The sequence below is a fragment of the Schistocerca cancellata genome, chromosome 3 (assembly GCF_023864275.1).
Source record: "Schistocerca cancellata isolate TAMUIC-IGC-003103 chromosome 3, iqSchCanc2.1, whole genome shotgun sequence".
Lineage (NCBI taxonomy): Eukaryota > Metazoa > Arthropoda > Insecta > Orthoptera > Acrididae > Schistocerca > Schistocerca cancellata.
In genome coordinates, this window is record NC_064628.1 from 157,599,232 (window position 1) to 157,614,450 (window position 15,219).

Consider the following 15,219-nt stretch of genomic DNA (forward strand, 5'->3'; position numbering starts at 1 on the left):
CAAGGATGCAACTTTGTTACCAAGTTATGGAATTCTTGCGGTTAATCCGACGATTGCTTTTGTTTTCCCTTCAGCCGTCTGTTTTCCTCTTTCCTCACTGCGTAACATCTGGTTTTGCAGGATTAATCACTGTTTTACGATGTAATAAGTTATAGATAGGCTGTGACTCTCAATATTTCGTAAATATCGGCAAATTTCGATAGTGATTTTTGGAACTTCAGATGAAAGAAAGCACAGTATTAACAGACAGAAAGGATGGCGCCACTGACGTCATAGCACTAGGAAAAATCAGTTTTAATACGTGGTTCCTCTAGCTTATGCACTTATTGGAAGACATATTCCTTCTAAATGTTTTAAATTTTTCAGTTAAACTTATCCAGAAATTTAAGTCTTGGTAGTAGATGCGACATTTCACACAAAGTCACAGTATTTTCAGTTTCAGGATCCTGCTTACATTTAAATCTCTCTTTAAAAAGCATTTTTTTAATATGTTAACAATAATTGACGAACTTACTTTACTGTAATTTTTTTTGTATGGTGGGCCTGAGGTCCCAACCCGCGTTACTGAAAATGTTCTTAGGGTTAAGGCCACTCAAAAATTTTTCTTTAAAAAAAAAGTGATTCTTGTATGAATATTTCTAAATCATATGAGCGTGAGATAAGATGGAACAACGGGTGTGTGTATATATATTACACCGATACAGGAACTCAGTAGACAGTAAATGGGCGAAAGCACAGCTAAAGGACGGTATTTGTAGGCAGGAGGTGGCTCAGTGTTTAGAACTATGTGCCTCAAGGTAGAAGCACATTCCAGCGCTAGTTCTCCCACCGTCCACGTACCAAGTCTCTTCGAGCCTTCTTACGATCTCGACTCTTCTCAAAGTCGCTTCCACATGTTTCTGGTCTCTCTCTCTCTCTCTCTCTCTCTCTCTCTCTCTCCCTCCCCCCTTCGCACTCTTCCTCCCTCCCCCCTTCGCACTCTTCCTCGTTCCGACTGAAGATCGCCACGCCTCCACCTCGACAGCAAGCAGCGGCGAGCTCAGAAGACTGGCGCGCCGCACAAAGAAGATCGATAAACCATTAACAAAGTGCAGCCAGTAAGAACAATATAATTAAGCACTCGCAGCGGCATTCCAGAGACCGCGGGGGGACAGGAGTAGGGGCAGAGTGGAATGGTAGAGGCGGCGGCGGAGGGGAAGGTTGGTGGGGGAGACCGCCACGGCGCTGTTGCTCCCAGGCGGCGAAGAATGCAGCGAGGGTGATTAGAGCTGTGGGCAAAGAGCAGCCGCGGCCGCTAGGCGAAAGGACCCCGAGAAACCAGCAAGAAATAGGCGCGCAGTTACGTCATGCATTTATTTCTGCCCGCCGGTGGTGGGGAGTGAGTGATCTGTGTTCCTTTCCCTTGACCGTTCAATTCTCACGCCCTGTAGTCTGGTCTGTGACGTCGCGTGTTCTCGTTAGCGGCGCGGCCGCTGCATTCCACTGGTCACGGCCTCGCCCCCCGCCCGGGCGCCGGCATCGCGGTTTGCGCCTTCGCTGCTTTCTTGTCGCTCGCTTTCCACTCTGTTATACTTTGTACAGCACACTCAAAACTCAACAATACACGATTTGGATGCGGGGCGCTTTTCTCATCATGGTGCCACATTCTCGTTCATTACCAGATCATAAACAAATACTCCTTTATTGTGTTCTGTCGAGAACCATCGGGTAATTAACTGATATTCGTGGTTGTCATGTGTAACAACAGCCGTAACAGTGGCTTCTTATTTCGACAGAATTTGGAACGATCCCGTTTAATAAGATTATTATAAAACACTAGCAGTGAATGAAACGTGAACACCCTGAAGTAATGAAATGATTTAAGGATGCTATATGGAACCGAAGGATCCTATAGTACTAGACTGTCGTCGACGATCGAGTCAGTAGTTTGTATAGCTTAACAAAAGTACAACGCTATCCTTCTCGGACAATAGTAACAGGACTCCGCGGCTGCAGACATCCGCAGTAATAGCTTCGTTGAGGATAAAAGCCTGTGCCGATGCAGATATCGACAGATGTATCTGCTGATCATCTTGACTAAAACAAGCCATCAGTTAATAGGACACATCCTGCAGCATGGAGAAAAGGTCAGTTCGTTAGAGCAGGGAAGTGTGTGTCTTTGGAAGGGGTTGGGAGTTAAAATTTGTAGAGAGAGGCTAAGTGTTGATTACAGTAAGAAGTATTTATGAGAGACGAAGAGGTTTGCACAGAATAGACTAGTGTAGACAGCTGCATCACAGAATTCTTCGGACAGATCATAAAAGGAACATCTGCGGATATCCATATGAATTATTACGCTGTGGTTAAAAGTCAAGGGCAGTGTCTGTAATATGATCTTCGTCCATTTACATTTCATGCTATCGATAGTAATAATAATTATACATCACTATTACTACCCACTTGGAATGCAGTATCACTATAATGGCTTCAACGCTGTGTGTCCTTCAAAGGATAAATGCGTTATTGACGTCCGCAAAGCCGCAGCACAAATGCACGCGCATCCTGTTTTCATCGTATTATCAATTGCCTTAAGCCTGAGCCATTAGTGTTTCTTTTGCATGAACAAATGTCGCATATATAACTACCGAAAGATGCCAGAAAACTATGCGATGGCGCTTACGGGATATAGCACCCACTGGAATCTTCGTTTCACGGCCTAACTGCTGTTTGTGTATGCACACGTCTCAAACAACGTTCGATATGAAATCAGTGACTATCAACTAGTCCTCTTAAATGTATTCAAATCACATAAACCAACGCTTATTACTGTGAGAAGTATAACGCGTCAAGATACTGTAGCATTATGGCGAATTAACGTACACTTAATAAGTGTACTAATGGCTTCCAGTAGTATGCAACGTATGACAATCTGGCAATAGACTTCATGTTGCAGAACTGTTTCGCAGAAATTTCGCTATTTCCATATCTTTGAGGAGGAAGTTATAGTTATAACTTTGGTCAACAAAATATGAAGACGCAACGCAGAACTAACGAACGTAACGACTTAAAACCGCCTAACGCAAGTCGAAGGCATTACGTGGCCGCGGAAACTAACAGATGGAACCAACAAACCGACAATACCTTCGCGCGACCGTTTCTTAACGTGCTGAAAGTTACGATTCCTACGGAAGTAAATTAAAAGTCAAATTAATGTGAGCACCAGTCGAAAGCCTCAGTAAACACCTTTGCAGCGCGGACTGCTGCGAGACGCAGGAAAAGTCAATGAGGTCGTGACGATACCGATAGGCAAGTGGGGCCAAGCCGACTCCAGTGCCACGACCAGCTACGCTAGGTTTCACGATTGATGATCCACAGCGCGTAGCAGCCCGACCAAGGTGGTCGCACAGATTAGCGACTGGGTTTTATTACGGGGAGTTTGGTAACCAGGACAGTTCGGTAAATTCATCCTGGTTTTCTTCGAACTACGCACGTTCTCTGCGAGCTGTAAGTCACTTTCATTGCCCTGCTGGTAGACGTCATCGTGCTGAGGAAAAGCAAACTGCATGTAGTGGGGCGAGCAAGGTCCCCACGGATAGACGCACACTTCTGTTGATCCATTATACCTTACAGAATGACTAGATCACCCAGAAAATGGCACGGATACATTTCCACACCATAACGCACCCTCCTTGTTTCACTTCGTACTCGCAACGGCCATCTGTCCGATGGAGCATAAAACGTAATTCATCTGAAAATGCCACCTGTCGCCACTCTGTGGAAGTAAGTTGGGGAACTGGAGAGCTAATTCCAGCTCTGGCTGCCAATGAACAGCGGTCAGCATGGGTGCATGAACCATGCACCTGCTGCGGAGGCCCTCTCAGCACAGTTGCCTGAACGGTCGTTGAGAAGACGCTGTTGGTAGCTCCTTGGTTTATCTGGGCGGCCACTTGTTCAACAGTTGTACGTCTTTTCGCCCGTACGCATCTCCGCAGCCGGCCTTCACTCCTGTCATCTATACCCCTGGTGCACCGTAGTTGCCTCGGCACAGGCTTTGGTAGCGCCTTTGTGCTATGTACGGTATCCTTTAACCACAATGAGCACGAAAAGTTTACGAAATAGGCCGTTTCGGGAATTCTTTCAGCCTTGGCCCTAAAGCCAGTGATCACTTCCTTTTGGACGCCAGATATATCGTTACGTTTCCTCACTGCGACAATGAACGCACTGTTCCCACATCCGCTCGTCACCTCTGCCCCTCCTCCCCGCATACGTCTTATATACCCTCCACTGTTGTGCCGCCACCTGCTGTTTGTGAGAGGTTATTGCACGTTGGCGTCGAACATAGGCGGTGGTCACATTACTGCGGCTGGACTGTGTATAAACAGTGCAGGCGACTAACTACCAGTATGGAAGAAAGGAAGGAAGGGAAACTAGAGTTTAACGTTCGGTCGATTTTTTTTTTTAAAAGCTGCTATACCAGCATATGCATGAAGCGATTTTAGGAAACCATAGAAAATGTAAATCTGGAAGGCGGCCGGGGATTTGAACCGTCGTCCTACCGAAACACGAGTCAATGTCCCAACCACCGCGCCACCTCGCTCGGTAGCAGTAAGGCACAGTTCTGTTCTAGTCTGTGCACGCTTTTCTTGAGAGGTTTTCAGCTTAAAGCAGTTGGACACCGTCACAACTACGCGTCTTTGAAACCCGTTTCGTATCTCCAATCAACGGGATTCCTATACCAACGGGACGTCATAGGATGTCCCACATAACTTATACGCCATTAAGCAGATATCTTTTAATGGTACTGGTTTCTGAAGTTCATGAATTATGTTGGAGATTTCTGTAAATTCCTTTCCCTAGAAAATTTTTATATAAATATTAAACTGAAAGTAGGTCACACTACCGTAGCAAAAGTGTGCAGAGGACGTACAAAATAGATTACTCGTTTCTGAAAATGGCATCCATGTGACAATGAAACGTAAACGAAAACGATCAATGCTCAGCGCAAAGCACCATAGATACCACCCAGCTAACAAGTACACAAAAAACAAAACTGCCACGTAATTTACATTATTGCCTCTATAATTCTATAACAGTAAAATGTACAAGAGCGAAGTTTTATGATAAAGTACTACATTTCAAAAAGTCACCATCACTACCTTCCCAAATGAACGAAATGAACGTAAAATCAAATGTAGACTCATTCTTCCATCGCGAATTCAGTGGAAGGAATGATGTTCCGCTGCGCGATGCGTGAGTCGTGGCTGGAAAAGCCAGCTGACGCGACGGCCGTTCTCATTACAGCGACGGACATCCATTCCGGCAGAGGATGCAGAGGTTGCGCCGGCCCGCCAGCGGGCTATAAATGTGCCACAAGCCAGCGGGAGTAAGGAGGTCCGGAATGCAATCTTGCCGGGTGGCGCTCTCTGCCCTACATAAGAGCAGCGGCTACGTCGTTTCTTCTTGCAGTCAGGACAAACCAGCAGCCAAAGAAATGTCTGCTTACCTTTCCGCCTTATTCCACACCCAGAACTGCAACGTTCCTGCAAGAAGAGAGAGAGAGCATCTAGTTAGTAATAATGTCGCCGCACTGTAGTACAGAAAACACCAATAAGAAAATCCGCAGTGCATATACATCATCCCCGCCGTTCTTCACGAAGTATCACACTAAACGATCCTTCTGAAAAGTCACACTAAACGATCCTTCTGAAAAGAGTACTCCAGTATTAATGTAAAAGACACAAAAATGAATAAAATAATCGTATTATTATTATTATTATTATATTATTATTATTATTGTTGTTGTTTCTTATGCTTAAGCACTGATTCGCCGCAAAACATAACAACAAGAATAAGTACTATACCACTGTGTCCTATTCAACAGCAAACATTATAAATATATGGTAGCGCTAAAAGTAATACCACACATTTACTTTTCATAAAGAATGGTGGTGAAAACCAATTTCTTCTCTTAAAATATTAACTAAAATCCGCGAAGGAAAAATTGGGATGTGAAGGTCTTCCGATTTTTAATTTAGTCTTTCATTTCACACGCGCTCTTCTCTGCACTACATTTTCAAGCCGCACAAACAAGCCTATAATACTCACCAATACATTTGTTATTCCAAATTTCCCCCGCTTGACACTTCTGCTTTTCTAGAGACATCAAATCTGCAGGAACATTTTTTTCCCTAAAGCATTCACGTTACATAGATTATGTACAGAACTGCCACACTGCAATGCCGGAGTGTCTTGACAGCTACAGACCGTAATTTACCGTCGTTCGGCAATGTAGATAAACGACAATCAGTGGAGCTGACGGATTAGTTAATTCGTTATGGCGGTACTGCAAATAGAACACAGTATTTAATTCATCACCTTCAATTTTAGTAAACCTTGATTTCACTTTAAATCTGTAACGACTTCTGTGTAGAATTCGCTACTTTCTTCTACTTGCAGAAAACTGGTCTGCTTCGTGTGTCTTTCTCGCAACATCATTTTGCCTCTTGCATTCCATCGTTCACTGCAGTTAAGCTGCTGCATCTAATTCCTCAAGTGGTAACCTATTATTGTCAATGCCTTACTATACATGATTATTTGTACCTTTCATTTAGCTAATAGTGTGTGCTTCCTAAACTGTCTGGTGGCCTCTTTACTTCATTAACATGGTTTGTTGGTAAACAGGGTTTTAGATGGGCCAACGTTCTGCTTGGTCTAGGAATACGACTAAATATATCACCTTAAAAACATTTTCAACAAAATAAGTTTCATGATACTGCCGGACATTTAATATTGAAATAGATTTCGAATTCATTCATGAATAGCAATCACATTCTCCATCCGTATTAAAAGTTCACACCCATGAGAATGAGTCAGGAATACATCGCCCTTTCAGTCGTTTAATTGTTTTGAATTTCAGTCTTGTTTATACAACACTAAGCTCGAAGTAATGGCACTATTGCTATGTAACTGCAAGCACAAAAATTCTGTTACATTGCTACAGACTGACTGCGGAGTTGCAAAAAAACTACTAATCAAACGTCTTTATCAACAAGATACGAAACCATGTCAAACGTCAATACAAAGGACAACAACAGAACTATGAGCTACATTCCGTCTCGTTATCACCACATAGTGGAGGCTTTAGTACGGACTGAGAAGACCGGTACACCAGCTCAAATGGAGCAGTAGCGTGCGGGCCCGCTAGGCGAAGGGAAACCCTGCGCGCCGCGCTCAACATTCCGGTCGGAGCGGCTGTGGCAGCCCTGAAAGGCAGCCGGAGGAAGATTCCGCATACCTGCACGCTCCGGCTGTAAGCAGCCAGGAATTCAGGTGGGCCTCCCGAGACACGCGACTCTCGGCCGTCCTGCCTCGGCGGCAAGGGTCAGTGTCCCTCGCGCCGCAAGCCAGCCGGCCGGGATCGCAGGAATGCGGCGCCTCGCCGCCGACAAGCAGGTCTCTTCCCTTCCCTTCCCTTCCCCCGCCACACTCGTCTCCGATGCACTAGGTGGCTGCACTCGAGCATTTGTTCTGACTGAGGCACGGCCATCACTCTGTCCCTTTAAAGATGTCCTGACATTAATCTGCAATGACCAGTAAGTTATAATTTCGACACAATGTCTATAAAGCGGAATCGCACAAACGCTCAGATGCTGCGCTGTCAATGGATACGATTTGCAGCACCTATTAATACACCACATGAACATCAACCAAAGTAAAACAAGGTGAACGAAATGTAGTGAGACTTGCAGAGGACACACTAGCGTAAAGCTCTTCAACAAACCATTCGAACTTAAGACCACAACAACACACTAATCGTCAACAGCATATACCGTGATTTCTGTTTTCTACATTTCTTTCAGTCGTCAACTTAATAGCACTGAAACGGATGTGCATTTGTTTCTATTAAGACAGAATATTATCGCTCTGTCTTCTGATGATAATGCTACACTTTATAAAAATTTCAAAAACCCAAAAACACTATTTTTACAATACGTCTACAACCAAGTAAGGGGCACCTCCACATCTGTTGATGGAAAATAATTGACAAAAACAATATAAGCGTGTCTTCAAATAACGTTCATTTGATGGTATGGTGTATTACCCCGCTCTCCAAAAGTCGTAAAATAATTACTGAGCAAATACCATTGCCAGAGCTGGTTATCAGCGTAACATTTATTAACTAACGCTATTTAAATTCGCGTAATAATAGGTGCAGGTGTAACCTATTAAAACCCAAGGCCATGACCCGCGCAACTGCTTCTTGAAGGTATTCTCAAACATAATTTATGAAACTCTGAAAGCGCGTAATCTAAGTCTTCGACAGATTTTCAAGTGTTGTGGCATCAAGTTCCTTTGTTTTCAAAATATGACTGCATTAAAAAAAATAATAATTATTATTATTATTCTGGTCCATAGAACTAATGAAGTAATTAATAATACTGAACGGACAGTCCTAAACACTAGTCAACAGATCTGTTGTTGCAAAACTCACTGCAAGTACACAACAACATTGTGGTAAACCTGATCAATATCTTTACAATTTTGAATCAAGGTAAAAACGCTGTTGTTTTGCAACTGAGAAAGGTCACTCAACATGAAATGGTTTACCACATGGAAAGTACAAATGAACAAATGAGGCTTAAAATCACACAAAGTCCTTTCAGATCGACTCATAAATTACTGTATCGCAATTACCCTTCCCGTGTATTCTATTGCTCTCATATATCTACATACAGTGCCAATAGCATGTTCTTAAGAGGTGACCTGGAATTTCTGCGGACAGGGTGTTTGCGCGACGGATTGGAAGGAGGTCAGCGCGGTGAGTCACAGTACGGACTCAAAGGCAGATGTTTCCGGCACGGCCAGCACCACGTCTGTCCTACCAGACGTACTCTGCTCACTTCCTTGCGCTTTGATTTTTTAAATGTAGGAATTAAAAAGAAGCCACAACATCGTTAATGCAATGTATTGCAGCTGCTCGACCCAACTGACTTTTCTAAAAAATACATGTGTCAACTGTTAATGCAACTACAGTGCGAAAATGTAAACGACTTCGACTATTCCGAAACTCGCCTTTTGCGTTCACCACGCCCACAATAGGAATTACTAACTACAATCAGTAGAGAGATATGCGTATTCACACCAGAAACGTAGCAACTCATCTGCATATTGGGTAACAAAATGCTTTACTACTGAACATTTATCATAAAGGGAATATCATAACAATTTCAAGAGGTTATACAGAACCATCACCATGCAGTATCTCCATCACAACAAAAGTTATTTGCGACTGTCGCCGCTTCACTGTTGCAAGTCTCTTCCTCTTTCAATTTAACCACTCTTTCCTGGTGCCTACTCGCCACCACTGCCTCTTGGGCACCTTCCTTCCAAATTGTGGGTGAGTTCCCTTTCTTCTCCCTTGTGGAGCCCCTTTCATCTCCCTTGTGAAGCCCCTTTCAAAATTCGTTTCTGTCATGTATCACCACGTAGACACTGCATATCTTCCTCAACAATCGAAGGATACGAAAAGTATTTCTTTTCAATTCGAAACTCCCCTGCCCCTCCGATGAACGGCAAACGGTTCGCCCACTAGAATCTCTTCGATAAAAATTCGATCTGAAATGCACAACAGCTACTGCATTCCATCATTACACCCCTCTAACGGTGTATTGGACCACCGCACATTTATCCCGTGCCGCCACACGAGAACCTAAAGCGACTGAAATTCGAGACTCTTTTAAAATAAAAGGCTCCCAGTTTCTTTTTCCATTTCATCTGCTCATTAAAGATCAGCCTTGTCTATCCATGAGGGTAACTGTGCAGAGTTTAGGCAACTACATACGCTATAATGAAAGCGACTGTCCGAAGATAATGAAGCTTCATCAGAAAAATCTGCTATATTGGAATGTAATACCACTGTTACACTACTGCCATTAATAAGAATCAATTCTACGAATATAGGTAGTTCATGAATTTCCAGAGCCACTTTTTACAGCAAGAGAGAACTCTCTGTCAAAGCTAGTACTCTGAGGCTTCTCTTATACGTCACTAGCTAAGTACCCAGCGATGCCCGGCTGTGTATATATTCCAGTCTTCTGTTAGTACATCACTTCCTTCCCCCACTCCTTGTCGATCTCTTGCCACATGCTATTTTTGCCCACTCCTCCTCCCCGGTATCTCTGTCTGTCTGTCCGTCCATCTACTACAACCTTCTCTCTTCAAGTTACCACCATTACTCCAATAGGTCGCTGTCGGTTCTTAACCCCACAGTATTTCTTTCCAGATCGTAAATAATGTGAGCACCATATTTGGTTGAAATCGTTCCACGTGGGGATGAGCTTTTTATCCGTGGCTTTATCCCAATACGTACGTGTCAAGTATATTTTCCACACAAATAAAACATTTCACACACACACGCAGAGAGAGAGAGAGAACGAACAGCAAAAACATTATGACTACTGTTCATCACCACTTTGGATGCCGTCTGGTGGGGTTACGGGCACGTGACGCGGCAAAGAAAGTATGTAAGCGGAGCAGAGACGAATGGGGAGCACCCTAGCGAAGATATGGGCTGCAAATGGGAAAATCCATTGAGATAAGCGACTCTGTAAAGTACGATAAACGGTGATCTGTGGCATCTCTGCCGAAAGAGCGGAATGCTGGGGCACGCACAAGTGTTTCGGAGCACACTGTTCATGGTACATTGTTGAACATAGAACTCCGCAGCAGACGAGCCCTAATTGTTCTTATGTTCACCCAACGACATCGACAATTACGACTGCAATGGGCACAGGCTATAAGGATTCGACCGTGGATCACTGGAAACTTGTCGGCTCTTCAGATGAATCATGTTTCTTGCTACACCAGATCGATGCCGTCTTCACAAACACCGTCATCGTGGCGAACGGTGGTTCCAAACATGTACTGCGCCAATGGCGCTGGCTGATGGGCGCAATATTATGCTGTGGAAAACATTCTCCTGCGCATGCATGGGATCTGTGGTAGCTGCGGACCATCTGCATCCCTTCATAGTAGATGGTTCCCTGACGGCAATGTCATCTTTCAGCAGTACAATCGTGCTACAGTGGTTTGAAGAGCATGGTAGTGCAATCTGGACACCAAATTCGTCTGTGAATCTGATGGATCCCTTCTGGATCGCTATCGGGTGCTCTCACCACGTACAGGAATCAGCCGCCTGTTAATATTTACAGGAATTACATGACTTGTGTGTAGACATCCGGTGTCACATACCCCCACAAACAAATTGTAGAATCAATGGCACAGAGAGGTGCTCAATTGTGTTCCAAAGATGGACCAACAAGCCATTAAGCAGGTGGTCATAATTTTTTGACCTGCATCTCTAGCGAACTTCGCCCTGCAGTTCCACTTTCATGCAGCTCAATGTTTATGTAGTTGTAACTGCTAAACTATTTGTCGTACTGTGATATAATTTTGCACATTCATCCTTTGGTATATGTGTGTACTGTCTGCGAAATGTGTAGTGAATAGAGTTAGTAGTAAAGAAGCAATAAATTTAAATGTCATTCATGATGCGGTAGTTTTTCAGGCATTTCAGAGTTTATGCTGTATTTCCTGAACTAGCATCGAACAATTATATAATTTTCCTGGTGCATTCAGTGGTATATGTGAGTATTGCCTAAAAATGTCACGAATAAAGTTAATAGTAAAGACGGAATAAATTAAAACGTCATGCTTCATGCGGCAGTTTTACTGCACGAAGAGCGAAAATTTAGTAAGTGACGAACTTTTTTCCTTTCATTATTTCGTGGGGCTTGTCAATGAGAAAAAAATTTCTTACATATTTGAAATTATATGCTAAGTTTCTTGCAAATCACAACGTGCTCTAATTCTCAAGTATGGGATGACTTACGTAAGGGTATTCCCGCGTCTCGGGCTTACCTTTACTAACAGCACAAGAGCGCCTGCAGCGCATCTCCTGGGCACCTGCCCATATCGATTGGACCCTAGACGACTGGCAAACCGTGGTCTGGTCAGAAGAGTCCCGATTTCAGTTGGTAAGAGCTGATGGCACGGTATAGCGTGGCACAGACCCCACGAAGCCGTGGACCCAAGTTTTCAACAAGGCACTGCGTAAGCTGGTGGTAGCTGCATTGGTGTGGGCTGTGTTCACATGGAATAGACTGGACCGTCTGGTCTAACTGAACCGATCATGGACTGGAAATGGTTATGTTTTGCTACGTGGAGCCCGTTTGCAGCTATTCACGGACTTCATGTTCCCAAACATGTCACTGGGCCACAGCTGTTCGCTACTGATTTGATGAACATTCTGGACAGTTCGAGCGAATGATTTGGCCACCCACATCACTCGACATGGATCCCATCCAACATTAATGTGACATAACCGAGAGGTCAGTTCGTGCAGAAAATCCTGCACTGGCAACACTTTCGCAATTATGAACGACTCTAGAGGCAGCATGGTTCAATATTTCTGCAGGGGACTTCAAATGACTTGTTGAGTCCATGCCACATCGAGTTGGTGAACTACGCCAGGCGAAAGTAGGACTGACACGATATTGAGATGTATCCCATGACTTGTCACCTCAGTGTACACACATACATACGTACGTACATATATTCATTTTTATAATATGTATAGATTTGATGATTTTGTTTCTATTCTGTGGCATTAGATCAGCGCGGAAGTCTGGAGTAAATGGACCCCTATGCCGGCCGGAGTGGCCGAGCGGTTAAAGGCGCTACAGTCTGGAACCGCACGACCGCTACGGTCGCAGGTTCGAATCCTGCCTCGGGCATGGATGTGTGTGATGTCCTTAGGTTAGTTAGGTTTAAGTAGTTCTGAGTTCTAGGGGACTTATGGCCACAGCAGATGAGTCCCATAGTGCTCAGAGCCATTTGAACCATTTGGACCCCTATAAGAATGTTGGACACTGACGTGTCGTGATTCTGGATTTAGGTGTCAGATAAATTTATGAACATGGCAGACCTTCGTGTATGCAACAATTATGCCAGTGACCTGGTTCTGAGGGTGGCTGAAGAGAAGATGTGAAGTAGGCAATCTAACCACCCTCCTGCTGAAAACTTAATACGTCAGTTAATATGCCACTAAGCTTTCTGCCACTGCTATTGCAGTTTCCAGCAAACTTGAATAATGAATTCTGTGCTATCTCGCGACTCGGAGTGAGAACTGTAACTTTCTGTCATTGGAAAGAATGTAACAGGCTATATCAGTGAGATTGAAGGGCAGCGACCGTTTAAATTAACGAAAATATAGAGTCAAAAAACTGTTTAAACACCTGTTACTCTAGTAATGCCATCTAACGTGTCTCACCGTGGCGACGGGAGTATGCGACAAAAGAAGAGATGCCGCGCGGCTGACAGCTACGAGCGGGGCGGCCGAGTGGAAGGTGGCGCCCCGGCGCGCCGGGGTGTGGGCACAGGAATTAGACCAGCCGGAGCGCCGACAATAACAAGTGTTGACACATTTTGCCCCAGCGCGCCGGTAGCCCAGGAATGCAGCTCGGCTGCTGGCAACACTGCACGGCCAACCAGATCCTGCGACGCCGGCCGACATGGTCATCACCAGCAGTGCCGACGCAACAATGAAATGCTCTGACCGCACAACTCGAGTGCGCGCCTACAATGTGCAAAATTCTATTAGTAGTCGCACATTACGATTGTTGACGTCTGAGAGTATAGGTCCACGGGGGTTGCAGTTCATAAACTAAATACGGCCTGAAAGCAAAATTGCTCTCGTGTCAAAGTATGGGCTAGTTACCAAATTGCACTTAACTGCTTGTTTTTCGTTTCCCAGCCATCATCCTTATTGAAATAGGGTCAGAGTATGTTTAAATTGTTAGTTGACGGTGCAGCTGTACGGAAAAGTCATTTGCAAATAACAGTACTCAATGTTTCCACTTTATTTATAGAATGGTAGTTCCATTGTAATATCGATGAAAGTATGACTACATCAATAAACAACAGAAACTCTACAGAACACGCTCACAAAATTATTGTTAGCTCTTGAGCCAGTCACGTCATTTTAAATACCAAAGAGTTATATTAGGATGCGATGTGAAATGGGACGAAATCTTGAACTGACTTGAAGTGAAGACAAAAAGAAGACATATTCGCTGGAAGGATTGTGGGAAAAATGTGCACTGGTTGACGAAGTATCACACAAAGCACTGGGGCGATCTACTCTTTATTACTGTACCAGAAGAGTTACCAGACATCCGGAAATTCCCGGACATACCCAACATTATAACCACTTGTCCGGCAACTGAGGTGAATTTCTGACAAGTCTCTAATGTCCTACATTTTCAGAAAAAAGTAGAGATCATCAGAAAATGAACTGGCAAAATATAAACGAATTAGTGCTCATTAACTGCAACTCGCTATGGCACCGGCTATAGCCATAGAGCATATTCATCCGTTAGTAACAACGCAAGGGAGAAGTGGCAACGCAGCATTTGCACTCCGAGGCGAGGCGAAGCGATGATTTACTCTCTTCTGTTTGCATTATGGTTTTCGAAGAATAAGGTAGTAGCAAGTTAACTGTTAATTCATAGTGCTTTTGTTAAAAGCTGAAATGCCGAAACGAAAACACAAATCAATAATGCATTGTCATTAAAAGTATATTTCAAGACACCAAGAAGTGAAAACCATGCAGAAATGTCTTATTTGTCCTCCATCAACTTACGTTCTTGTTGCACACAAAGATAAGAGGTTTTTCCGTGTGTCTGACTTGGACCAGCATATTGTATGGCGATTATTTAAAGATATTTAATTTATAACTGCCAGTTTCGGTAGATTATCATTATTTTAATACGATGAACTTTTCTCTTGAAGGTGTGCAATATTTCGAGACACACTTGTCTTCCAAGGAACATAAAACTTAAATAGATGGATAAATCGCATGTTTAATTTTCGGACCTCAAATGTCTTTGTTGGTTAAACTTAAATGATAAGGCATGCACGGGTGATGTACAGAAAAAATGGTTCAAATGGCTCTGAGCACTATGGGACTTAACATCTGAGGTCATCAGTCCCCTAGAACTTAGAACTACTTAAACCTAACCAACCTAAGGACATCACACACATCCATGCCCGAGGCAGGATTCGAACCTGCGACCGTAGTGGTCGCACGGTTCCAGACTGAAGCGCCTAGAACCGCTCGGCCACAACGGCCGGCCGATGTACAGAAGCGTGTTCAGTTCTTGAGTGATAAAGGAATTGTAA

General features: G+C 43.9%; 1 long non-coding RNA gene across 1 annotated transcript in view; it reads right to left on the reverse strand.

Annotated features, from left to right (window-relative positions):
• Positions 1 to 5,311: 5,311 nt before the first annotated feature.
• LOC126176297 (uncharacterized) overlaps positions 5,312 to 15,219 on the reverse strand; it is a 186,966-nt gene continuing 177,058 nt past the window's right edge. Inside the window, exon 4 of the long non-coding RNA XR_007535640.1 lies at positions 5,312 to 5,519. This is a non-coding gene — a long non-coding RNA (uncharacterized LOC126176297). The remainder of the gene's footprint in view (positions 5,520 to 15,219) is intronic.